We start from the raw sequence: 27,810 nt of genomic DNA, 5'->3' as shown, positions 1-27,810 counted from the left end.
GAATTAGAAAAAACAAAATTGATCTGTAGGAACAAAACAAAAATCTTAGGAGAAATAGTGAGGAAAATGTGTGAAGAAAAAGCATTCCAGCAGTCACAAAAACCAAATTATAGTACAAAAGAACAATCATTAAAACTATTTGGTATGTTTAAAAAACTAGAGAGATTATTCAATAGAACAGATTGGGTATATAATATCCAAAAGCAAACAAACACAGTAGCATAATAGTCAGTAAACACAAAGGCGATAACAATTGGATTAAGGTCAACAAAAATTACTGAGAGAACTGGAAAGCAGTCTGACATAAATTAAGTATTAAGTATTAAGCTCCAAAATGATATATGATATAGACATAAAGATATATGATAAAGACATAAACAAATTAAGGAGCAAGAACAAAATTATTTTGCATATTTATGGAAAGGGGAAGAGTTCATTACCAAACAATGGATAAATCTGATCACAGAAAGTAAAAGGACAGTTTTTTTTTTAATCATATTTATGCTTTTAATATATTTGCAAAAAATCCAAAGATAAACTGAACACAAGATTACTCTCTGTAGTGCTATTATCGTTTTTGCCAATCTTTCTTTTTTTATTAAATATTTTTATTTTCAAAACATGCATAGATGATTTTCAGCATTCACCCTTGCAAAACCTTGTGTTCCAATTTTTTTTCTTCCTTACTTTCCCCCCACCTTTTTCCATAGATGTCAAGTAATCCAATATATGTTAAGCAAGTACAATTCTTCTATACATATTTCCACAATTATCATGTTGCACCAGAAAAATAAGATCAAAAAGGGAAAAAAATGAGAAAGACAATAAAATGCAAAGAAACTACAGCAAAAAAGTGAAAATACTATGTTGTGATGCACACTCAGTCCCCATAGTCTCCTTCCTGGGTGCAGATGGCTCTCTTCATCACGAGACCATTGGAACTGGCCTGAATCACCTCACTGCTGAAAAGAGCCACATCTTTTTATTTATTTTTTTTAAATTTAATAGCCTTTTATTTACAGGTTATATGTATGGGTAACTTTACAGCATTGACAATTGCCAAACCTCTTGTTTCAATTTTTCCCCTCCTTCCCTCCACCCCCTCCCCCAGATGGCAGGATGACCAGTAGATATTAAATATATTAAAATATAAATTAGATACACAATAAGTATAAATGCCCAACTGTTATTTTGCTGTACAAAAAGAATCGGACTCTGAAATATTGTACAATTAGCCTGTGAAGGAAATCAAAAATGCAGGTGGGCAAAAATATAGGGATTGAGAATTCAATGTAATGGTTTTTAGTCATCTCCCAGAATTCTTTCTCTGGGCATAGTTGTTCAGTTCATTACTGCTCCATTGGAACTGATTTGGTAGATCTCATTGCTGAGGATGGCCAGGTCCATCAGAATTGGTCATCATATAGTATTATTGTTGAAGTATATAATGATCTCTTGGCCCTGCTCATTTCACTCAGCATCAGTTCATGTAAGTCTCTCCAGGACTTTCTGAAATCATCCTGTTGGTCATTTCTTACAGAACAATAATATTCCATAATATTCATATACCACAATTTATTCAGCCATTCTCCAATTGTTGGGCATCCACTCAGTTTCCAGTTTCTGGCCACTACAAAGAGGGCTGCCACAAACATTCGTGCACATACAGGTCCCTTTCCCTTCTTTATGATCTCTTTGAGGATATAAGCCCAGTAGTAACACTGCTGGATCGAAGGGTATGCACAGTTTGATAACTTTTTGAGCATAATTGTTGGTGGAGTTGTGAACAAATCCAACCATTTTGGAGAGTAGTTTGGAACTATGCTCAAAAAGTTATCAAACTGTGCATACCCTTTGATCCAGCAGTGTTACTACTGGGATTATATCCCAAAGAGATTATAAGAGAAGGAAAGAGTCACATGTTTGTGACCTTTGTTACTGAACGAATGATCCATCGATTGAAATGGCTGAATACTATATGAATATGGTTACTGTTCTGTGAAATGACCAACGATATTTCAGAAAGGCCTGAGAGATTACAACTGATGCTGGTGAAATAGGCAGAGATCATTATACTTCAACAATGCTAGATATGACCAGTTCTGTGGATCAGGATATCCTCAGCAACGAGATCACAAATCATTTCTAATGGAGCAGTAATGAACTGAACTATGCCAAAAACTCTGGGAGATGACTAAAACTCATTACATAACATCCTCAATCCTATATTTATGCAACATGCATTTTTGATTTCTTACTAGCTAATTGTACAATAATAGAGTCTGATTCTTGTAAACAAATATGTTTTCATGTATCTTATTGTGCATCTAATATTTTAATATATTTAATCTACTGTATCTACATCTAGAAGGGGTGAATAGAGTGAAAATTGGAACAAGAGGTTACAGTGTATTGTAAAGTTACTGTATATATCCTGTAAATAAAAGGCTATTAATAAAAAAAAAAAACTTTTGAGCATAGTTCCAAATTGCTCTCCAGAATGGTTGGATGTATTCACAGTTCCACCAACAATGTATTAGTGTCCAAAAAGAGCCACATCTGTCAGAATTGATCATCATATAGTCTAGCTGTTGCTGTGTACAATTTTCTCTTGGTTCTACTGACTTCACCCAGCATCAATTCATGTAAGTCTCTCCAGGCCTCTCTGAAATCATCCTGTTGATCATTCCTTACAGAACAATAGTTCATATATCATAATTTATTCAGCCACTCTCCAACTGATGGGCATCCACTCACTTTCCAGTTCCTTTCTATCACATAAAACATCATTGCATATATAGATTCTCTTCCCTTTTTTAAGGTCTCTTTGGGATATAGGCCCAATAGAGATATTGCTAGATCAAAGGATATGCATAGTTTGATAACCCTTTAGTCATAATTCTATATTGTTCTCCAGAATGGTTGGAGCCATTCACAATTCCATTAACAATGTATTAGTGTCCCAGATTTTCCATATCTCCTCCAACTTCATCATTATCTTTTCCTGTCATCTTAGCCAATCAGAGATGTGTATAGTGTTACCTCAGAATGTCTTAATTTTCATTTTTCTGATAAAGTGATTTAGAGCATTTTTTCATATGATCCGAAATGGTTTTAATTTCTTCATCTGAAAATTGTCTGTTAATATCCTTTGAACATTTATCAATTGGGGAATGGCTTATATTCTTAGAAATTTGAATCAATTCTCCATAAATGTTAGAAATGAGGCCTTTATTAGAACCCTTGGATGTAACAAGGGGTTACATTTGGATGTAAAATGTTTTCCCACTTTACTGCTTCCCTTATAATCTTATCTGCATTGGTTTTGTTTGTACAAAAACTTTTTAAGCTTAATATAATCAAAATTATCTATTTTGCATTTCATAATTACTTCAGTTCTTCTCTAGCCACAAATTCCTTCCTTCTCCACACATCTGAGAGGTAGACTATCCTTTGATCTTCTGATTTGCTTATAGTATTGTTCTTTATCTCTAAATCATGAACCCATTTGAACCTTGTTACTTATAGGATATTAGATGTTGGTCAATGCCTATTTTCTACCATACTAATTTCCAATTTTCCCAGCAATTTTTGACAAATAGTGAGTTCTTATCCCAGAAACTGGGGTCTTTGGGTTTATCAAACACTAGTCATTGATTATTGTGTCTTGTGAACCTAACCCATTACAATGATCGATAACTATATTTCTTTTTTTTAATATTCTTTTTTTATTATTATAGTTTTTTATTGAAAAAACATATGCATGTGTAATTTTTCACCATTGATCCTTGCAAAAACTTCTGTTCCAACTTTTCCCCTCCTTCCCTCCATCCCCTCCCCTAGATGGCAGGTAGTCCCATACATGTTAAATATGTTAAAGTATATGTTAAATACAATATATGTATATATATTTATATAGTTGTCTTGCTATAAAAGAAAAATCAGATTTAGAAAGAAAGTAAAAATAACCTGGGAAGAAAGACAAAAATACAAGCAAACAATAACAGACAGGGTATAAATGCAATGTTGTGATCCATACTCATTTCCCCAGTGTTCTTTTGCTGGTTGTTTTGTTCATTACTGATCAATTGGAACTAATTTGGATCCTCTCATTATTGAAGATAGCTACTTCCATCAGAATTGATCCTCATATAGTATTGTTATTGAAGTGTATAATGAACTCCTGGTTCTGTTCATTTCACTCAGCATCAGTTCATGTAGTCTCTCCAAGCCTCTCTGAATTCATCCTCCTGGTCATTTCTTACAGAACAATAATATTCCATAACATTCATATACCACAATTTACCCAGCCATTCTCCAATTGATGGGCATCCATTCAATTTCCAGTTTCTAGCCACTACAAAAAAGGCTGCCACAAATATTTTTGCACATATAGATCTCTTTCCCTTCTTTAATATCTCTTTGGGATACAAGCCCAGTAGAAACATTGCTGGGTCAAAGGGTATGCACAGTTTGATAACTTTTTGAGCATAGTTCCAAATTGCTCCCCAGAATAGTTGGATCCATTTACAACTCCTCCAACAATGCACCAGTGTCCCAGTTTCCCCAGATCCCCTCCAACATTCATCACTGTCTTTTCCTGTCAACAGACAATCTGAGAGGTGTGTAGTGATGTCTCAGAGTTATCTTAATTCATTTCTGTGATCAATAATGATTTGGAGCACCTTTTCATATGGGTAGAAATAGTTTCAATTTCATCATCTGAAAATTGTCTATCCATATCCTTTGACCATTTATCAATTGGAGAATGGCTTTTTTTTCTTATAAATTTGAGTCAATTCTCTATATATTTTGGAAATGAGGCTTTTATCAGAACCTTTAACTATACAGATATTTTCCCAGTTTATTGCTTCCCTTCTAATCTTGGATGACTATATTTCTATATAGTTTTGATGGTTTTGATGACTGCTGCTTTATAATATAGTTTTAGATCTAGGACAGCTAGGTCACCTTCATTTGCATTTTTAAAAATTAATTCTCTTTTTGACCTTTTGTTCTTTCAGATGAATTTGGTTATTATTTTTTTTAGCTCTGTAAAATAGTTTCTTGGGAGTTTGATTGATATAGCACTGAATGATTAAGTTAGGTAGAATTGTCATTTTTATTATATTATTTTATATTATCTATGGCAATTTAAAATGGAATTTCTCTTTGTTTCTCTTGCTGCTGGACTTTGTTAGTAACATATAGAAATATCGATAATCTCTGTGGATTTATTTTGCATCCTGCAACTGCTAAAATTGTGAATTGATTCTAGTAGTTTCTTAGCTGATTCTCCAGATTTGTCTAAGTATACCATTATATCATCTGCAAAGAGTGATAATTCGGTTTCCTCATAACCTGTCCTAATTCCTTTAATTTCTTTTCCTTCTCTTATTGCCAAAACTAACATTTCTAATACAATATTGAATAGTAATGGTGATAGTGGGCAACCTTGTTTTATCCCTGATCTTATTGGGATAAATTCTAATTTATCCTCATTACATATGATGCTTACTGATGGTTTTAAATAGTTGATACTGATCATTTTAAGGAAAACTCTATTAATTTCTATACTCTTTATGTTTTTAATAAGAATGGAAGTTGGATTTTGTCAAATGCTTTTTCTGTATCTATTTAGATAATCTTATGATTTGTAAGTTTGGTTATTGATACAGTAAATTATGCTAATAGTTTTTCTAATATTGAATCAGTCCTGCATTTCTGGTATAAATTTTACTTGGTCATGCTGTATTATCCTGGTGATAACTTGCTGTAATCTCTTTGCTAATATTTTATTTAAGATTTTTGTATCAATATTCATTAGGGAAATTGGCCTATATTTTTAAAAGGACATTTTTGATCAAAAAAATATTAAAGTTGTTGCACAAACAAAACAAATGCAGCTAAAATAAGAAGAAATAGGTGGGGAAAATATCTTTGCAGCAAGTTTCTCTGATAAAATTCTCATATTGGAATTATATAAAGCACAAATTCAAATTTATAAAAACAAAAGTCTTTCCCAATAGATATATGGTAAAAGGATATGAATAGTCAGTTTTCAAAGAAAGAAATCTAAGCTATCAACAACCATATATTTAAAAAAAATACTCCAAATCATCAATGATAAGAGATGTGCAAATTAAAGAAATTCTAAGCTTTTACCTTACATCCATCAGATTTGCAAAGATTACAAAATCAGAAAATGATAAATGTTGGAGGGGCTATAGGAAAACAGGCACGTTATTGCATTATTGGTGGAATTGAGAATTAGCTCAGCTGATCCAAAAAGCAATTTGGAACCACCCTCAAGATGTCACTAAATTATACATATCATTTGACCCAGAGATACCATTAATAAGTCCTTACCCTCCTTTTTTTTTAAAAAAGGAAATGTACTCCTATGTACAAAATATTAATATTATATGTAGCCAATATCTTTGTTGTAGCAAAGAACTGAAAAATAAGGGAAGTCCCTTCAATTAGAAAGGAACTTTAAAAATTATCATCTGTATAATGGAATATTATTGCACTATAATAAATAACAAAAGGGAAAGTTTGAAGCCTGTGAGGAACCTTATTAACTGATGCAAAGCAAAATAAGCAGAACCAGAAATACATACAATAACATTATTTAAAAAAAAAAACTCCAAAGGACCCAAGAAATCCTCAGTACAATTCACTATTCAAGAGTTTAGTTGCTGAGGCTTTTTATTCACTTGCAGTGAGATATGATAAATGCAGATGCAGAATGCATCAATAATACAGATGAAAAAAACATTTTTGAGTCATCCAGTGTGGGAATTTATTTTGCATGACTATCCATATTCATTACAAATGCTTTATTTTTGTTTATTTTCTAATGGGTTGGAGGTAGGAGGAGTGCAAAGAGATGGGTGAAAGGGATAGGAAAAACAAAGAATGGTCATTGAAGCACCTTTTTAAAAAAAGCACAGAAGATAGTAGAAAGAAGGCCAGCAATAAATCACAGCTATATGACTTAGATAAAAGGGTGATTATACAAATACAAGTAGGACAATTTAAAAATTATGCATTTATATTTAGTATATGCACATAATTATGTATTTATATTTATTGTACATTATACACATATACACATACATCCACATATATATAAATATATAAATATAAATAAAGCACAAGCCGTATATTATAGAGAGTAGCAGTTTCCTGCATGATATCTTCTGTTATATATTATGCATCTAAGTGACACAATGGGTAAAGTACCAGTCTTAGTATCAGGAAGAATTTAGACATTTGATCCTTGTTTGTTTCCTTAACTATAAAATAGGAATGATAATAGCACCTACTTCCCAAGATTGTTGTGAGGATAAAATGAGATAATAATTGTAAAACATCTGACATGCAATAAATGCTATATAAAAGTTAGTTATTATTATTATGCAAATGTAAATAAAATACCCATTTTATTGTGTCTAAATCCAGAAAAAAATTAAATAAAATTTTTGCAAGATCATAAATATGGATGAAAAAACATTTTTTAAAAAAAGGAACCTCATACTATTATAATCTAAATAATTCCCTTTCTGGATACTCATTCACTTATTATTTGAAAAGAGCAAATACAAAGAGACAGAAGCATTCATGTGTTAACAACCACCATGGCTAGGTGAGAAAGAGCCACAGGGCAGAGTCCCTTCCCCCACCTGGCTTGGGAGGCAGCCCAAAGTAGTGTAGCCCTTTTTAGAGCTGGACAGAAGCTGGACAGGTGACCCTTTTGTAGATGCACAAAGTTCCTTCAACCTTGAGCAGTTAACAAGCCCATCAAACATATATGCTTAGAAAGCAAATCCCACAAAATTTTCTGTGCCTTCTTCAAAACTTAGTTCAAAGGCTACCTCCTACATGAGGTATATATATTTATGTGTGTGTGTGTGTGTGTATGTGTATGTGTGTGCACATACACACACATACATATATATAACAGAAGAGATCATGCAGGAAACTGCAGTTCTCTATAACATATTACTTGTGCTTTATTTATATATGAATATTTGTGTATGTATAATGTGAGATAAATATAAATGCATAATTATGTACATATAATAAATTCAGTATATAACTTTTTTCCTGAAAGTCAGAGATTTTCTGTGCCTGCTCTATGTAACTCACAAATACTGACATATCTGAGCATGTCCCAGGTCTTTGTTATATAAGTAAATACAAATTATATATAAGAAATCATTAGGTCAGAAAGGAACCAGCCCATGGTAGGTCAGGAAAGGCCTCAAGAAGGAAGCAGCCCATAAGCAGAATTTTGAAAAAGGTAGCTTTAAAGGATTCTAGGAGATAAAAGTGAGAAGGGAGTGTATTTCAGGGATAGAATGTACACATGCTTGGAGAATAGAGATGCAACATCATTTATGAAAAACAAGTAAGCTAATTTGGCTGAAACATAGAGTGTGTGAAAAATAATTATTTTCAACAAGCCTGGAAAGGGAGACCAGAGTCAGAGTGTGAAAGGCTTTAAGTGCTCAACAGAAAAATTTATATTTGATCAAAGAGTAATAGAAAATCATTGGAACTTTCTGAGCATAAGAATGACATCATCAGACCTGTACTTTAGGAATAACACTGGTAGTTATGTGGAGGATGGATGGAGTGGGTGTGGGGTGTGGATGAAAAGACAGAAAGCTAGGAGAACATTTGGGGGTTATTGCAATAATCCAGAAGACAAATGACAAGACCATAAATTAAAATGAGGCTGTATGAATAAAGAAAAAGAAGCTAATGCAAGAGATATTGTGGAGAGAATTAAGACAGTGATGGATAATTTCTCTGAGGTCCTTTCTAACTCTAAATTTATGATCCTATGATATATTATATATACACACACACACACACACAATTGTGTATACATATATATCTATATCTATGTCATTTATATGAAAATCATTGACTTCATGGGGTGGTAATTTGGCAAACAAGTTAGGAAATAAAGAGAATATAGAATCATAATAGAAAAAGAGTCCAGGATAGAACTCTGAGGAACACCCATGGTTAGGATACATTACATGAATAATAGACTAGCAAAGGAATGTGAAAAGTGGTCAAATAGAGGAATCAGGAGAGTATACCCATGTCTTAAAAACTAAGAGAGTAGAACATGTATAGGAATAGTATGTGAGATCAATGGTGTTAAATATAAAACACACACACACACATCTCACTGTAACAGAATAGATCATGCAGGAAACTACAACTCCCTATAATATATTACTTGTGCTTTATTTATATTTATATATATATATATATATATGTGCGTATATGTATATGTGTATATATGTATGTATATGTATAATGTGAGATAAATATAAATACATAATTATGTACATATAATAAACTCAGTATATAACATTTTTCCTGAAAGGCAGAGATCATTGCAAAGGTAAGAAGGATAAGTCTGAGGAAGGAGCACCACAACTAACAACTTTGTAGAAAGAAATTTTTATTGAGTGATGAAGTCAGAAACCAAATTACAAAAGAATAAGGAGAGAAAATAGAAGTGGAGGCAACAGTATAGACAGCTTTTTCTAGAAGTGACTAGATGGTACCATGGATAGCGCATCAGGCCTCAGTTGAAATTTGGCCTCAAACACTTATTAACTGTGTGTCTCTGGGCAGGTCACTTAACCCTGTTTGCCTCAGATTCTTATCTGTAAAATGAGATTAATAATAAAATCTACCTTACAAGGTTGTTGTATGGATCAAATGAAAAAAATATTTATAAATACCCGGCACATAGTAAGTGCTATATAAATGCTATTATTAGTAGTAGCTGTTGGACAGTCACTTAACCTCTGTCTCAATTTTCTCGATGGGGATAAAATACCTACCTTTCAAGATTGTTGTGAGAATCAAAAGAGATGTTAGTAAAAACTGATCATCTAATTTCTGGCACATATTGGTACTATGTAAGTGCTTATTTCTCTCTCCTTCCTTTCTGCTAGAAGCTTGAGTGAGAAAGGCAAGAGAGAGATGTAGAATGATTATTGCAGGGAATTATGTGGTCCAGTGATTATGAAAGGAACTTAGTTGGAGGAGATGGCAAAAGATACGTTAGAAGTTGGAAGTAGAGGAATTGACCTTGGTGAGAAGTGCCACGTGTTCATCGAAGACTGGAGTAAAGGAGGAGAGAATGGAGAATGATGTCAAGGGGTTCTGGGATATGGAACAGGGGAATGGAGGAAGTATGGATGGAAGCTAATAGAGAACTATTTTCTCAGGAAGACAAGAGTCTAGTCTGCCAAGAGGGAGAATGAAGATAGTTATGAAAGCCTGAAGAGGGGAATCTTCATTTTCATGAGTTCAAATCCAGTTCAAATCCTTCTTAACTGGTAAGTTACTTAACCTCATTTGCCTCAGTTTCCTCCTCTATCAAATGAACTGTAAGAAGACATGACAAACCCTTCCAGTACATCTGCCAAGAAAACCCCAAATGGGATCATAAAGAGTCAGATACAGCTGACACGATTGAGCAACAAGGAGAGAAAATAGAAAGTTCAGAACAGGAGAATGCAATAAGAAATGCAATAAGAAGGGAAGAGTAAAAGAATTTCCTTGTGAAAAGATCCAGTTGAAATTTTGTATTGGGTATCAGATTTCATTAATAGGGTCTCTGTATGAGGAAATTCTCACTACCAGTTTAGATCAGCACCTGCTCTATAATTTGTAGTTTGGGGCAGTTTCCTGGGAGAGCTAAGAGATGATTTGCCCAGGGTCACATACTAGTATGAATTGGACACAAGAACTGAACCCAAATCTCCTTAATTCCAGCAGGGGTTCTCCACTCATTACCCAACGCTAACTTTTCTGGTTGCCATTTTATAATATAAATTTCTAGTCACACAGTTGTGTGATATCTTCCAGAACTATTCAGCTAAATGCAAGTAGATGCAGAAAAAAAGATAATGGGTATTCTCACTATCATCCAGTGTTCAGGTCTAACAAGGCAATAGCATTCAAAAGTAGAAAACAGAATAAAGTTGAATTGTTGACATTATGGCTGATTGAGAAGGGGTAACTGTGTCCTTTTCCCCTACTCTGTCTTCTTAAAAAATATCATCTTCTATTCTCTTCTCCTTTACTCCAGTTTCTGATGAAGAGGTAGCACTTTTCAACAAAGTCAGTTTCTCTTCTTGTATCCTTTAACCCATTTCCTTCCATCTCCTCTGGCATATAGCTCCTACATTATTGGACCATTCATTGAAAGTATTATTCCCTATCTCCCTCCTGCCTTTCTTAGTCAAGTTCCTATAAGGGGGGGAGAGGAGAAGAAAAAACATTTATATAGTGCCTACTATGTGCTCGGTGCAGCAGAGATGATAATCTGGGAAAAACATTGAGTGATAGCAGAGTTAGAAGCTGTGTGAGAACGAAAAGAGGTTTTCATCCATCTTGGAGCCTGGGAGGCCTGTTAGAAACAAGACTTTTAGAAGAACAAAATGTCTGGAAGGCTGTGATCCAAGGCCATTCTCTCTAGCTACAAATAAGGTCGATGAAACCAGAGGGAACATAATAGCTCTTCTGAAAACTGAAGGAGTCTATGGTCAGGATGAAACCGAATTCTATTTAGGCAAGAGATATGCTTATGTATACAAACAAAAGACAACAGTGACTCCTGGTGGGAAATCCAACAGAACAAGAGTGATCTGTGGAAAAATTACTCAAAATGGTGGAATGGTTTGAGCCAAGTTCAGAAGCAATCTTCTTGCCAAGGCCATTGGACACAAGATCCAAGTGATATTCTATCTTTCAAGGATCTAGAATATGAAAACTGATTAAATAAAAATTACACTTTTTTTCAAATATAAAAAAGTAAGAAAAGAGATAAGGCAGAAATGAGGCACATGAACAATTTAAAAACAGATGGTTATGACCAGATTAAGAATCACTTCTTTGATCATGGACGTAAAATATTTTGTGGCTGATGATGAGATCAAAGATGTGACTATATTGTGTATATGGTTGAAGAGAAGTGTAGGTATGGATACTATTTTTATTCCTAGTTTGTAGTTAAGGGAATGTCAGAGAAGTCATTTAATCAAGATTACCTGGCTCCTAAATCTGCTTTACCATGCAGAAAAGTTTGGGATAATTTGGGCAAAAACCTAGAGTGAGTAGAAGGTCTGAGGAGGGGAAGAGATAGGGCTAAAATAAAGAATAAGAGTGGTCAAGTTGAGAGTGACATTGACAATCTTAATAAAATTCAGGCATAATGGGGCCCTTGGAGGTAAGATATTTGTGGAAATAGCAGCACTCCTTCAGAGTGCTCTGAAATGGGGAGAATCAGAAGGGATATGTGGGAAGAGGCTAGAGGTACAAATGAAGATAGAACTATGAAATGAATTGTCAGTCTGAGACTAACAGAGCACAGAAGGACCCCAACAGTTTATGGACCTCACTCCTTTTCCTCTGTTCTCAACAAAGTCAGTGAGAACACTTTCTCTACAGGTATGCTTTACTTCACACAACAAATATATTTTCGTAAAGAAAAAAAAATAAGACTTTTGTAAATAATATCAAACTCCAGAAATTTGAACAGGAATGGACTTATAAAATTATCTAGTTCAGTCAAGTTTTCTATATGGGGAACCTGCATCATAAAGATGAAGTGATTTACCAAAGATCAAATGAGGGATAGAAAGCCAGGCAGTATGTCTTTTTATGATGATCAAGGATGGTTCAGTCACTCTTTCTGCTCCTTATTTTGGACATAAATCCTTCTTTTTCCATATTATATGAAAGGATCTACAAGTCTCTTTTACCTGTTTTGTTAGTTTTGAGCCTCCAACAGAGAATGTGTTTCTGGCAAAACATCTTACTACTAAATCTAACTCTTATCTCTTCCTTAGGGTTCTTTTCCAGTTGCTTCTTCCCAACTCTAATCACAATAAGTATTAGCAATTTCTAATGATAATTTCTGGTGGTTGCCACTGTTTATAAAGGCAAAATAGACATTTTAAATAAAAAATCCCTCCAAAGCCCATGCCTGGAAGAAAAGAATTCAGGCTTCCTAGATGTAACTGAAGGAGAAACAAAAGGTTCAGTATTATAGTCTTGGGAATCTATAGTAGGGATTTCAATAATAAAGTTTTTTTCCTAACATACTTTAACCCCATGGCTCAAGCAACTTTTCTTTAGGTACTTTTCCTCATGGTGCCCTTTACTGCACTTTTGCTATCTCATGTTGCTTCTTAGGACACTCATTTCTTCAGTTTAATGCTTCTTCTGCTCCTCCAGTCAGCTTTTGAGCTCCTCTTTAAGTTTTCCAACAGTCCACTCAGTGAATTGATTTTCAAAGATAATCTAGAGGCCTTTTATTCTTGTTCCCATTCTGTTGTTTTCTTGATGATTCATTCAAGAAAATAATTTGCACCTCATAAAGAAACTACCATAACCTTTTACAGTTAGCTTAACAGCTCTTTGTGGGCTCCTTTTTGGTGATTAGATCTTGGGCTTTCAAAGACCACTCTCTTAATAAGAGAAGACCAATATCTAGAGAGGGAGAGTAGTAAACTGCAAGCCTGGATTGGAGCCCAAACCTCCTCAGTTTCACATAAACCTTCTTTCCACTAGGCCAGAGATGTCCAACATGCAGCTTCTACTCCCTGAATGTGGCTTCAAACAGAATAAACTGTAATTGGGAAATATTTAACAGCACAAATAAAGATATAATAAAACTTAAATAATGTTAATAAGGAGCTTTCAACAGAGGGGATTCTTATGGATAGTATAGAGACTTCTGTTTCTATCTGAGTTGGATACCACTTTACTGTGCCACATTATATTTTTTAAAATGCACAACATTTAAAGAAAGTTCATGGCAAATCTTTGAACCATTCTATAATTTATTTTATTTGAAAATTTAGAGCCGGAGATGACTAAAAACCATTACATTGAATTCCCAATCCCTATATTTATGCACACCTGCATTTTTTATTTCCTTCACAAGCTAATTGTACAATAATTCAGAGTCTGATTCTTTTTGTACAGCAAAATAATGTTTTGGTCATGTATACTTATTGTGTATCTAAGTTATATTTTAATATATTTAACATCTACTGGTCATCCTGCCATCTAGGGGAGGGGGTGGGGGGGTAAGAGGTGAAAAATTGGAACAAGAGGTTTGGCAATTGTTAATGCTGTAAAGTTACCCATGTATATATCCTGTAAATAAAAGGCTATTAAATTAAAAAAAAAAAAAGTTTAGAGCCTTAACATTTATTTTACCTAAAACAGTGCATATGTGTATGGTGGTCTATCACAGAGTTTTTAGAGAGGGAAGTAATGTTAGTAATTATCTATTCCAGTTCCTTCACCATACAGATAGGGAAAATAAGTCCCAGCAAGGTGATGTGAACTCTGCAAAGTTATATAATAGCAGAGCCAGGACAAGCATTCAGGTCTGCTGGCTATTGTTCTTTCCACTATCTCATTTGACCTTAATTCAATCCAGTTTTCAATTCAACAACCATTTATCAAGCCTGTTCCTAAATGCAGAATACTCTACTAAAATTCTGAGATTAGCCCCTCCCAAATTGTTTTTTTAAGGATTCAATTATTTTAAAATGTGTTAATTTGTTGTTGCTCAGTGTATCTAACTCGGGATTCCACTTGGCATTTTCTTGGCAAAAATCCTGGAATAGTTTGCCATTTCCTGCTCCAACTTATTTTATAGATGAGACAAACTGAGGCAAACAGGATTAGATGACTTCCCCAAGGTCATATAACTAGAAAGTGTCTGAGGTAAAATTTGAACTCAGATCTTCCTGACTCCAGGCCAATCCTCTATCCACGGAGTTACCCAGCTGTTGTTAACTTAATATCTACTTATTTAAACCTCAGGTCAATAAAATGGTCCCTTAGGTACATATATACATACATACATAAAACAGCTCCTAGGCTGTTTTAAGGAGATTTTTGAACAAAAAGTTATGAATTCAATTGTAATCATCAGAACTCAAAAAATTCTTAGCCTGAGATCTAAAATGGATAGATTTGGGGGGATGAAGATATCTATGAAATTTGATGCAATAAAAATTACATCTTTATTTTAATTAATCTTTAACTGAAATTTAGCATTTTCCAAAATTGTGCATGTGTTTTTTTGTTTGTTTTTGTAACAGTGTGAGAAGGAGTCCATTGATTTCACCAGACTTCTTAGGGGGTACATCAGACAAAGGTTAAGAACTACTGATTTAGGCAAAAGTTAGACTTTTCCTAGATTTACATTTATATCTTTCTCTAGTTAACCCCTGGCTTCTTTTTATTTGAGGAAAAATTCAGGCTGCTGGAAACAAAACAACAGATTATATTGTGTATCTATGAAGAGATAGGGATCTGGAGAAAGAATTGGAGAAAGAACAAAACTTTTCTCAGTGTTTCCCTCAAAAGTCATACTTGCATATATGAGTATTTTAATGGTATCAATCTGGGTCTTCTGTTCTAAGATGCCTGATGAGCTGATGAGCTTCCTCAATAGCTCCCCTATTTTCCTTTATATTTTCCCTTTCTTTCTTTTTTTTTTTTTTTATTAATTTTTTTAGGGGGGAGACAATCAGGGTTAAGTGACTTGCCCAGAGTCACATAGCTAGAAGGTATTTAAGACTGGATTTGAATTCAGGTCCTACCTGGCTTTAAGGCCAACTTTCTATCCATTATACCATCTAGCTGTCCACATCCTCCTCTTCTTTAGCTAGTTCTCCAGGGGCTGCCAGTTCTTGGTTCAGCTTTATATAATAACTACTTTCTTTGTATTTTTAGACCCTCAAACTCTGGTTCTGAGAAAAAACCTCCCTTTATACCAATTCCTTAGTGCAAAGCACTATACTCTGCATTTATATGTATATTTTTTCCTTTCCATAGCATTCTGAACTGCTTTTCCATACTTACATATGATAAAAAGGTTTTTTTTAAAAAGGCACCCTATTTTCTACTTTTAAGATTCTTCTATGTATTCTCAGTCCCTAACTCAAGCCCATTCTCCAACTGTTTGACCACTTGTCTCCTCAAATTCCAAATTATAGTATTAAAATAGAAAATTGCTAATTGAAAAGAAAAAATTAAACCAATAAATAAAATTAGGAACTGGTTTCATTTTTTTTTAAGATTATATATATACATTCATTTTTTTACATCTTTCCATATGGGTCAGTTGGGAGAGAAAAATCAGAACAAAAAGGAAAAACCACAAAAAAGAAAAATAAAGGTGAAAATAGTGTACATTGATCTACATTCAGTCTCCATAGATTTCTCTCTAGTTTCAGATGATAATTTCCATCCAAAGTATATTGATATTGTCTTGGATCACTGAATTGCTGAGAAGAATTAAATCTATCATAGTTGATTATTACACAATCTTGTTAATGTGTACAATGTTTTCCTAGTTCTGCTTGCTTCACTCAGCATCAATTCATGTAAATCTTTCCAGGCTTTTCTAAAATCAGCCTGTTAATAATGTTTTATAGAATTATATTTTATTATTTATTTTATATTTAATTATATTAAAATAATAAAATGGATAAACCATTGGTTGATTTGATTTAAAAAAGAAGAAAACCAAATTACTAATATTAAAAATGGAAAGGAACAAGTACATCACCAATGAAGATGAAAATAAAGCAATTATTAGGAGTTATTTTTGATTAATTATATGCTAGTAAAATTGACAATTTAAGGGAAATGAATGAATATTTATGAAAATATAAACTTGCCAGATTAACAGAAGTAGAATACTTAACCCTATCTTAGAAAAAATAAACTGACTAAGTTATCAATGAGCTTCTTAAGGAAAAATCTCCAGGATCACATGGATTTACAAGTGAATTTTGCCAAACATTAAAGGTACAATTAATTCCATTTAAAATAACTGCAGACCATATAAAATACTTAGGAATATACTTGCCAAGACAAATCCAGGGACTACATAAACACAATTACAAGACACTTTTTCACACAAATCAAGATCTAAACAATTGGTAAAGAACTGATTGTTCATGATTAGGCTGCCAAAATAATAATAATAAAAAAGATAATTCTACTGAAGCTAATTTACTTATTTGGTGCCATGCTAATCAAATTACCAAAGTATTATTTTATAGAGTTGGAAAAAAATAATGAAAAAATTCACCTGGATGTTGCTCATTATTTCAACTCATTTTAGTTCATTTTTTAGAATTCTCTAAATATGTTTTATTCTAGACATTTACATAAGATTTATAGACTTTATTCGACTGCCAAAAGGGCCAATGAAAACTCAAAAGCTAAGAACTCTTCATTTAAGCCAACTTTCTCATTTCATAGTTGGGAAAGTGAATCCCAGAGAGAAAAGTGTTTTACTGTAGATGGCACCGTGAGCTTTGCAGAGCTGGGATCATAGTGCAGATTGTTCTTATTCTTTTTAAGTATCTTTTTATTTATAAAATATATTTATGGTTTTTTTTCAACATTGACTCTTACAAAACCTTCTGTTCCAAATTTTCCCCTACTTCCTCCCCACCCCCTCCCTAGATGGCAGGTAGTCCAATACATGTTAAATATGTTAAATTATATGTTAAATCCAATATATGTATAGATATTTATAGTTACCTTGCTGCACAAGAAAAATCAGATCTAGAAAGAAAAAAAAAAAAAAACCTGAGAAGGAAAACAAAAATCAAGCAAACAATAACAGACAGAGTGAAAATGTTATGTTGTGTTCCACACTCAGTTCCCATAGTCCTCTCTCTGGATGTAAATGGCTCTCTTCATTACTGGACAATTGGAAATGATTTGAATCAACTCATTGTTGAATGAACTTCCATCAGAATTGATCATCGTATGGTCTTCTTGTTGCCATGTACAATGATCTCCTGGTTCTGCTCATTTCACTTAGCATCAGTTCATGTAAGTCTCTCCAGGTTTCTCTGAAATCATCTTGCTGGTTGTTTCTTGCAGAACAACAGTATTCCATAGCGTTCATATGTCATAGTTCATTCAGCCATTCTCCAACTGATGGGCATCCACTCAGTTTCCGATTTCTTGCCACTACAAAAAGGGCTGCCACAAACATTTTGGCACATACAGGTCCCTTTCCCTCCTTTAAGATCTCTTTGGGATATAATCCCAGTAGAAACATTGCTGGGTCAAAGGGTATGCACATTTTGATAACTTTTTGAGCATAGTTTCAAATTGCTCTCCAGAGTGGTTGGATTCATTCATGGTTCCACAAACAAATGTATCAGTGTCCCAGTTTCCCTACATCGTCTCCAACATTTGTCATTATCTTTTCCTGTCATCTTAGCCAATCTGAGAGGTGTGTGGTGGTATCTCAGAGTTGTATTAATTTGCATTTCTCTGATCAATAGTGATTTGGAGTACCTTTTCATATGACTAGAAATAGTTTCGTTGAAAATTGTCTGTTCATATCTTTGACCATTTATCAATTAGAAAATGGCTTGATTTCTTATAAATTTGAGTCAATTCTCTACATATTTTGGAAATGAGGCCTTTATCAGAACCTTTGAATGTAAAAATGTTTTCACAGTTTATTGCTTCCCTCCTAATCTTGTCTATATTAGATTTGTTTGTACAAAACTTTTAAACTTAATATAATCAAAATTATTTATTTTATGATCAATAATGATCTCTAGTTCTTCTTTGGTCACAAATTCCTTCCTCCTCCACAGGTCTGAGAGGTAAACTATTCTATGTTCTTCTAATTTTTTTATAATATCATTCTTTATGCCTAGATCATACACCCATTTTGACCTTATTTTGGTATACAGTAAGATTGTATACAGTGAGTGTTCTTATTCTTAATGGAAACCTGGTTTTCTCTAGGTATTGGTATGTCAGTCAATTAGTAAACAAGGCTAAACAACTTTATTAAGTGTCTACTAATTGTGGTAAGCAAGTACTAGGGAGACAAAAAAAAAAAAAAAAAGGTAAGACTGTCCCTGTCCTCAAGTAACTCTCAATTTAGTGGAGGAGACAACATAGTATAAACAGCTATTTACAGGATAAATAGGAAATAATTAAGTGAGGGAAGGCATTAAAATTGAGAGGGATTGGAAAAGGCTTCCGTAGAAGAAAGGATTTTAGCTGACACTTGAAGTAAGACAGGGAAGCCAGGAAGAATGCATTCTAGATATGGGGGACAGATAAAGAAAATGCTCCAGAGCAGAGGAATGGAATGGCCTTATTCAGGAATAGCAAGGATGCCACTTGACTGAAATAAAATAACACTTGATTGAAGAATGACTGGGAAGATATAATATGTTAAAAAAAAAAAAAAAAAAAAAAAAGACTGGAAAGATGGGGGAGGAGTCAATTATAAAGGACTTTGAATGCCACAGAATTGTGTATTTGGTCCTGGGGATGAAGTTTATTAAGTAGAGGAGTGACATAGTCAAACCTATGCTGTAGAAAAATCAGTGATAAGTGAATGGAGGATAAATTAGATTGACCCACCATTAGGCTATTGCAGTGTCCTCTTATAATGTACCCACATTTACCTTCTTATCTTTTTGCCTTTTTGACCCAATTGCCATTGGTGAAGAGCAGAGGTTAAACACTTGCCCCTTGCTTTCTAATGTTATATCTATGTTATGGAACCATATCACTTTCTAACATATCCTTATAACATTCTCTCCCATTTTCATATTGCCTTCTAAGGTCCACTTCAACTCTCTTGTTCCTCAAGTTTCACATCATGAACTCTCTCTTCAGCCTCTGGTTTCTTTCCCCACCACTCTAGAAATTTTCCCAAAGGTCATTATTGACCTCATTACCCAATCCATTGACTTTCTTAAGTCCCTAATTCCCCTGAGAGCTCCTGGATTTCTGTTTCTCTTTCTACCTCTCTGACTACCTCTCTACTTATTGACTACTCTGACTACTTCAAATCAACTTGCTCTTCCTATTCTTTTTTATGAACCCTAAATATTAATTTCTCTTCTTTAAGATTTATCACCTTTTTCTTCCTTGGTGATCTGATATACTCCTGTGGCTTCAATTTTCACTTCTACTGATCTATAATAATAAATATGAGTCTTAGATCTATATTTCCACTCCCAGTCTTCCCATCCCCCTCAAGTGCTACCTAGACTTGCTTCTCTAGTTCCTGCTGGAAATCTTTAGCTGGTTTTCCTATCAATAGAACAAATTCCTATTTCAATATGTCAATGCATATTTTATTTCATAAATTAGGATATCCATCTACCTTTGTACATTTATTTCTCAGATAGCCAGATGTTAAAAATTTACTTGCAGACTAGTAAGGAATTTACATTCTTTCAGAGGAGATGACATGCAAACACATATGACATTCTGAGGAGAAAGAGAGCATTAATAATAACAGAATAAGAAAAAAGGGAAGTGAACCTTGAAGGAAGTTAAGGATTATTAGAGAATTTGGTAAAGAGACAGTGCATTCCAAACATGAGCAACAGCTTGTATAAAGGCACAGAAGTGGGAGGTAGGAAGCAAAGTTCAGGGGAACAGTCGAGTATAAGCTATCCCAAAATACTAGTTTTATCTAGATCTTTTAACATTTATTGGATATTGGTGTAGCCCGAAGGCTATCCATTTAGTATCTTTCCTCTTGCTACATGACCAGTCCATTTCATATTTCCTGACTGCTATCTTTTGTACTGCTTTTTGCATTAAAAACCAGTTTTGGTATAAAGCCATACCCTGCTTAGACCCATCATGGGTCTCCTCATTACCTTTGGATCACCTGTAATTTTGATTGGTAGATTATTAATTAGATTATGACATTCCATGAACTGAGTCCCTACAGCATCACTGGAAGAATATGTTTTAAAATGTGTGTGTAAATCAATAATCTGGAGTTACTGAAAATGCTATGTAGTTTCCCAAATGTAGCCCAGCCTTCTTTTTTAAATTTGATTCTGGGTCCAGATTAATGTGACCCAAAGTGAACCCATCTTCCCTTCAAAATCTGTCTCTCTTCCTATTTTCCTGAGTTTTTGAGATTGATACCATCACCATCCTACCAGTTATCCAGCTTCTAAACCATATCCTCAACTCTCCTGTCTCTTTAATTGCTCCCCATCCATATCCAATCAATTGCTAAATCATATCTATATCTTTATCAATCTTCTCTTCTTTTCCTTTGCATCAGTCCTTCTACTTATGCTCTTGAATCCACTTTCTTCAGGACCTTATGCTGTCAATCAGTCAATTATCCTCCACCTCTGTCTCTATCTTTGTCTCTGTCTCTCTGTTTCTCTCTCTCTTTTCCAATCTCTCTTTCATTTGTTCTCTTCCTCTTCCTATAAATATTCATGTTTTCTCTCTCCTAATAACAAAATAAACCCCAGATAACATAAACTTTCTCTACCTCCTTGCTAATCTCTCAAACTACTGTGCTACTCACTTTTCATTTCAAAGCCTCTCCTCTTTTTCTGACTTTCCTATTTTTATCAAACTTCTTGTAAGAGTAACCTACTTTCGCTGATTCCATTGCATCATCACCCATTCAATCAATCCTCAACCCCTTGTAATCTGGTTTCTGCCTATAGAACTCTGTTGAAATTAATCTCTCAAAGATCACTTTGTTGTTGTTCAGTCATTTTAATCGTGTCCAATTCCTCATGACCCCATTTGGGGTTTTCTTGGCAGAGATACTGGAGTAGCTTGCTTTTTCCTTCCCCAGCTCATTTTATAGATGGGGAAACTGAGGTAAAACGAATTCAGTGACTTGGCCTGGGTTACATAGCTAGGAAATATCTGAGGCCAGATTTGATTTCAGGTCCTCCTACCTCCAGGCCTAGCAACCTATCCACTGTGCCTCCTAGCTGCCTACCTAGCCATTCAAATTTCACTAAAGACCACTTAATGACCAACAATAGCTTTATTCTTTTTAGCATGTCTGCATCACTTGACAGAATTGATCACTTTCTACATCCTGAAACATTTTTCTTCCTTGTCTTCTGGGACAATGCCTTTTCTTTTCCCTTCTTCTAGATCTCAATCTGGCTTCTAATTCCAAAAAATATTACAGAATCTTAGAACTAGCCGAGACTTTAGAGATCATCAAAACAAGAGTCCTCAACAGTGAACCTAACAAGAGATTATTTATTCTCTTCTTAAAGATCTGATTGAGGAAAATTGCTACCTCTCAACAAAACTCATCCCATTTTTGGAAATGAAAACTTGTTAGGAAGTTTTTCAGCATAGTAAACAGAAATCTGCCCCTTTGGAATTTCAACATGTTGCTTTGATTTCTACCCTTTGGGACTAGGCAGAGTTAGTCCAATTTTTACTGAAGGTGAAAGGCTACGTAATGCCTGAAAACAGTTGCTACTGTGCCACCAGTGCTTAACCTCAAATTATTTATTCCTTAGATTAGCCATCCTTAATTCCTACAACTGAAGCTTATATGGTGAACTAGTCTTGACACTTCACTATCCTGGTCACCCTCCTTTGGCTAAACGTTAGTTTGTCAGTGAAATTCTAAATATTCTAGAGGTGGTCTGGCCAGGGAGACAAATCTCTGGATTTTCTCCATTCTCAATTAAACAAAATATTTTAAGATGTGACCAGACCAGGGGATGATGACTTCCCCTGTTTTTTGCAGTGTATTTTTCAATGCAACTCAAGATCAAATAAAATTTTTAGCTACTATGTCATACTGTTACTTTATGGTGAGCTTGGAGCTAGATGGCTCAAGGGCATAGAGAGTTGCACTTAAAGTCAGAAAGATCTGGGTTCAAATTCTTCCTCAGATATGTATTAAATTTATGATTCTGAATTCTACTTTATGTATAAAATGAGAATAAGAACATCTACTCCATAGATTTCTTGTGATTATCAACTGATATAAAACACATAAAGTGCTTTGCAAACTAGGAAGTGTTGCATAAATGTTAACTATTATAACAGTAGCTCACATATCAAGCATGCTTTAGAGTTTCCAGAGCACATCTTTTTTTTTTTTTTTTTGTCACAACAACCCCATAAGGCAGAAAGTGTAGCTTAATTTTACAGGTAAAGAAACAAGTCCATAGAGGTTTAGTAAGCTAAAAAGTGTTCAATATAAATTTTGATACCCATTCTCCAAGACTCCAAGACTCTTTCCATTATATCATGGTATCTTCTAGTTTTATTTTGTTTTGTTATTAAATCATGAGAATGATTCTCTATCTAAAGCTCCATAGCAGTTGTGACAAACTTTTTCTTCTCAAGACTAAAAATCACCTCCTCCTACAAACCCTTTCAGCCAATGACTTCCTCTTATACTTACTGAGAAAATTTAAGTCATTCAATGCGATTTCCTTTTTTCTCCACTATACTTCACAACCTCCTGATCCCACCACTATTCCCTATTCCTTCATTTTAGTTTCTGATGAAGAGGTAGTCATTCTTTTCACTAAGCCAACCCTTTACTTGTAAATATATACCATCAAATTTTGTCTTCAATAAATTGCCCTCTCCCTCAATCATTCCTTCTCTTCCTAATCTTCATCTTCCTATGTGCTTGTTCAGTCCCTGAGAGAACTGAGAGAGAGAAAAGAGAGAGAGAAAAAACATTTTAAAGTGCTTCCTATGTATCAGGTACTATACTAAGCATTTTATAAATATTATCTTAACACTGCTATCCTTTTGAGCTAAAATCCAACAATCCACATTCACTCCTCTACTTCTCTTCTCTCTTGATTCTCAATCAACTCTTTGTAATTTGGCTTCAAACTTCATTACCTAGTTAAAACTACCCTTCCCAAAATTACCATTGATCTGATAGTCTTTCCTCAGTTTTCATCATTCTTAATCTCTTTGGAGCATTTGAAACTGTTGATCACCCTCTTCCTCAGATAATTCCTCCTTTCTCTTCCTCTTCTTCCTCTTCCTCCTCCTTCTCCTCCTCCTCTCTCCTCTTCTTCCTCCTCCTTCTTCTTTTCTCTCTCTTTCTTCTCTCTCTCTGTCTCTCTCTCTCTCTCTCTCTCTCTCTCTCTGTCTGTCTCTCTCTCTCAAGTTTCTCCCCATTCCAATTCACCCTCCTAACAGCTGCCATAGTCTGACCATGTCACTTCCCTACTCATTAAACACCAGTGATTCCTTGTTTCTTCTAAGATAAAATACTATTTGAATACTAGGATAAAATTTCTGTTTGACATGTAAAGTCTTATATAAGACTTTCCAATCTTAATTATGCATTATTCCTCTTTATAATCTAATTTCATAATCTAACAAAAATAGCAATTTTACTACTCCTCATACATTCCATGTGCCCATATCTTTGCATTGTTATTCTCTGTGCCTGAAATCCACTCCCTTCTCACCTTGATGTCTTAGAATCCCTCATTTCCTACAAGACTTATTTCAAGTGCTACCTGGTATATGAAGCATTTCCCCGCTAATATCCTCCTTAATTGTTAATGTCTTCTCTACCCACAATTATTTTGATTTTATTTTATATGTATATGTAGATGTATATGGTGATTCCTCTGAACATATAAAAGATGTGAGGGCAGGGATTTCATTTTCTTCTGTGTATCTTCTTTTCCTTCCAGGAGTTTCTGACTTATAGTAAGGGCTTATAACTGCTACTTGATAGATTTTTTTCTTTTCTTTTTTTTTTTTTTTTTTGTTTCTTATTCATTCTTTTAACATCTTATACTTTGTAGCTGATTTTTAAAAATTTTACATTGTAGCATAATTTTGTTGTTCAGTTATGTTCAAATCTTTGTACCCCATTTTGGGATTTTCTTGGCAAAAACATGAGAGTAGTCTACTATTTCCTTCTCCAGCTCATTTTACAGATAAGGAAAATGAGGCACAGGATTAAGTGACTTACCCAGGGTCACACAGCTATTCTGGGACTATATTTGAACTCAGGAAAATGATACTTCCTCATTCCAAGCCCAGGGCACCATTCACTGTTCTACCTAACTGCTCCCATAGCATAATAGAAAGAGAATTGGATTTGAAAGCAGAGATTCAAAACCTGCTCTTCTGACTGTGTAACCTTCAGCAAATGACTTCATCATTTTTGGCTTGGGTCTTAGTGTACTGCATTATGGATTGAGATGGCTGAATTAGGTGGTACTTAAGATCCCTTCATCTAAGTACTATGAATTTATATATGTCTGATATATTTTATATTAGTTTTGTCCAATACTTTTAAAAATCCTTATTCTGCCATTTAATCTTCTGTGTCCTTCTCTGTTTTCTTTTTCAAAAAAAAATTGATAAACATGTCATCTAAGCTTTCAACTAAGTCACTGATAAAAATATTAAACAAAATGGGGCTAAAATAAATCTCTGTGGTATTCCATTACAGACATCCCACCAGACTTTGACACAGATTCATTAAATATTACTCTTTAGGATAACCAATTCAGTATACACTATCTTCCAGATCATGTCATATTTATAAGAAGATATTATCAGATAGATGTCCTTGTGGAAATGTTAGTAGCACCATTATTTTTGTAATAATTTAGGACCTTAAACTGTGATTTAAGTCCCCATATGGTGTTGTGAAATTATGATTTATTATGAGTAAATGTTTTATTTAAATACCTAATTTATAGGTCAAGTAAAAATTTCTCTGATGAAAGGGGTCACAAGTGGAAAAAGTTTAAGAAGCTCTGGTCTACAGTGTAGTAGAAAGAGCATGATATGGTAATCCTCAAACCAGGGTATTCTAATTAATTAGTTACCTAATCTTGGGCAATTCCTTTTCTTCTTTGGGGCTTAGTTTTCTCATAGGCAAAATGAGAGGTTTAGGCTCCTTTCTAACTAACTCTGACACTTGTGACTTGAGAAGTTGTGACTTTTTAATCTTCCTTCCTCCATCCTAACATTGTCTTGATTTTCTCTTTCATTGTCTCCTGACTCTAGTCTTTAATTTCTTTATTCCCAATAACTTAGTTCAGGTCTTCATTACCTTTTTGCTGGACAAGTTCAATAGCTTCCTATTTTCTCTGCCTCCAGACCCTCAGCACTCCTCCTCAGGACTTTCTCTTGAACCTTGTCACACATCCTTAAAAAATAATCCTAGCAATGACTCCCCAAAATAAAGTCCAAACTCCTTAACATGGCATTCAAGATATTCTTTCATGTCTTGGCTTCAACCTTCTGCTCCAGCTTTATCGCATAATACTTCCTAGTTTCCCAGCTTTCCAACATGAAAAGTCCAGCCAAGTGGGACAATTTTCTGTTCTTTGCCCATTTCATGCTTTTCTGTATTACCTCCACTGACTTGCCCCCATTTCTTTCATTTTTTGCTTCTGGAAAACCTATCCATGTTTCAAGATTGCACTTGAATTTCACTTTCTCCAGGATGCATTCTCTGCCTGTCTTCCAGCCACAAGTATTCTCTTCCTTTACTTGATTATTATTGATTCAACAAACATTATGTGCCATTGGTATGGAGAGACAAAATTGATTGATTCAGTATCATAGATTTTGAGTTAGAAGGGACCTTAGAGAGATGCAATCCCCAAAACATTCCTTATAAAGAAGAAAACTAAGTAGAGAAGTAAAATGTCCAAAGTCATAGATAGATAGCAAGAAACAGCCAGAATTCAAATCCATTCCAATTCTAATGCTTTCTACTACTCTTTGCTAGTAAAGTTTAAGGTATAAAAGAGACACAAATGCTTTTATAAAATGTGTGCCACAGAGAGGCTACACAAGAGATTTGGTAAAGTAAAGGAGAAGGTCTCCACAATAGGAAATGTCAGAGAAGACAACCAGGTAGATGTGGTATTTGTAAGAGTTCAGCGTGTTAAAAGGGTCAGGGAGGACATTCTAAGCTTGGAAATGCTCTGAGCAAGATACAGGATGAAAGAATTCAGTATACATTTAGCCCTGTGAGAGAGGCAAGAGCTAAGAGTACAATTTGATTGAAGTGAATATGAGTATGGGATAAAGTTAGGAAAATAGGGTGATATTAATGTGGAGGGCCTTGAATGCCATTAAAAATTTTCAAATGGAGGAGTTACAAAAACCACTTTTTAGTTTACATCAGCCTTATGACATTTATTAAATACGCCCTGAGCAGTATATATTTGTGCCACCTCTTATCCTTCCTATAAGAATGAATCACAAAATCCTAGAGACATCAGTTGTTAGTGGATGACAACACTACCCAGTTGCTTAACAACATCCCGGACTAATGGTTTAAACCCGCCAGGTCAGGGATCCTGGCCCAATAATTATTTTTTTTTTAAATCTTCACAGAGGCTAGTGCATAGTAGGTGCTCAATGAATGGATGCATGTCATTCTGTCATATTCCCAAGGCCAGGCAGAAGCCTAAGCCCAACTTCACTCCCAAGAGCTGTTCTCAGGGCAGCCTCCAGCTTGGGCCCTTCCTGAATTTATTTCCACCTCATTAACTCTACCTCAATTCCGCTCCTCCCCACCCACATTCCCCCTTTCCCCCCCTTCCCCTAGGGGCCAGTTCTGGCTTCACTCCCTCCCGATATTCTTGCTTCCTCTTTCTCTTTGCTTTGATTCTCTCTACCTCTTTGTCACTTCATCTTTCCGCCTCTTGCTCCCTCTGTATTTCCCTGTGTCTGGAGGTCTGCCTGTGACTCCCTGCCGTCTGTGTTCATCTCCCTCTCCCTTCTCTTGTCTCCCTATTCTGTCTGTGTCTCTCCAAGTCTGTTTCCCCCACTTCTGATCCACTCATCCCACCCCCAAATTATCCCCCTCCAATCCCGGCAACAGGTTCTCAGCGCTCGCCTCTCTTATTGGTCACTGGGGAACAACCCCCCCTTGCCTCCGCCCAGTCATCTCTCCCGCCCCCCCAT

The 27,810-nt window shown here is 34.7% G+C and overlaps 1 pseudogene; it reads left to right on the top strand.

Annotated features, from left to right (window-relative positions):
* The first annotated feature begins 11,486 nt into the window (after nt 1-11,486).
* LOC100915247 lies at nt 11,487-11,808 on the top strand (annotated as a pseudogene).
* Nucleotides 11,809-27,810: the final 16,002 nt, after the last annotated feature.

The sequence above is a fragment of the Sarcophilus harrisii genome, chromosome 4 (assembly GCF_902635505.1).
Source record: "Sarcophilus harrisii chromosome 4, mSarHar1.11, whole genome shotgun sequence".
Taxonomy (NCBI): Eukaryota; Metazoa; Chordata; class Mammalia; order Dasyuromorphia; family Dasyuridae; genus Sarcophilus; species Sarcophilus harrisii.
This window is presented reverse-complemented; position numbering and strand designations above follow the sequence as displayed.